This window comes from Atta colombica, unplaced genomic scaffold, assembly GCF_001594045.1.
Source record: "Atta colombica isolate Treedump-2 unplaced genomic scaffold, Acol1.0 scaffold19, whole genome shotgun sequence".
Lineage (NCBI taxonomy): Eukaryota > Metazoa > Arthropoda > Insecta > Hymenoptera > Formicidae > Atta > Atta colombica.
In genome coordinates this window covers 7,016-7,696 of record NW_017259282.1, presented here as the reverse complement: position 1 = coordinate 7,696, position 681 = coordinate 7,016, and positions in this window count along the sequence as shown.

Genomic DNA, 681 nt, shown 5'->3' with positions numbered 1-681 from the left:
AAATCCATGGGAAAGATCCAGAAGATAGGAAAATGGGTTCCACATGAACTGAATGAAAGACAGCAGAAAAACCGAAAAACCACTTGCGAAATGCTGCTCGCCAGATACAAAAGAAAGTCATTTCTCCATCGAATTGTGACTGGCGACGAAAAATGGATATATTTTGAGAATCCTAAGCATAAAAGATCATGGGTAACTCCAGGCGAACCATCGACATCGACTGCAAGGCCAAATCACTATGGATGGAAGACAATGTTCTGTGTGGTGGGTCAGAAAGGTGTGATCTATTATGAGCTGCTAAACCTGGCGAAACCGTTAATACTGAATGCTACCGACAACAAATGATCACTTTGAATCAAGCTTTGTGTGAAAAACGATCAAAAAAACAAAAAAGGCAAAATGATTTTGCTTCATGATAATGCACCATCACACACAGCAAAACTCAAAGAAACGATTGAGGCATTTGGTTGGGAAATATTTTCGCATGCGGCTTATTCACCAGACTTGGCTCCGTCCGATTACCACTTATTTGCATCGCACTTGCTCAGCAGCGCTTCACTTCTTACGAAGATGTACGAAAATGGCTAGATGACTGGTTTGGCTCAAAAGAGCAACAATTTTTTTGGCGTGGCATTGTCAAACAGGTGGAAAAAATGTATGCTACCGATGGGCAATACTTCA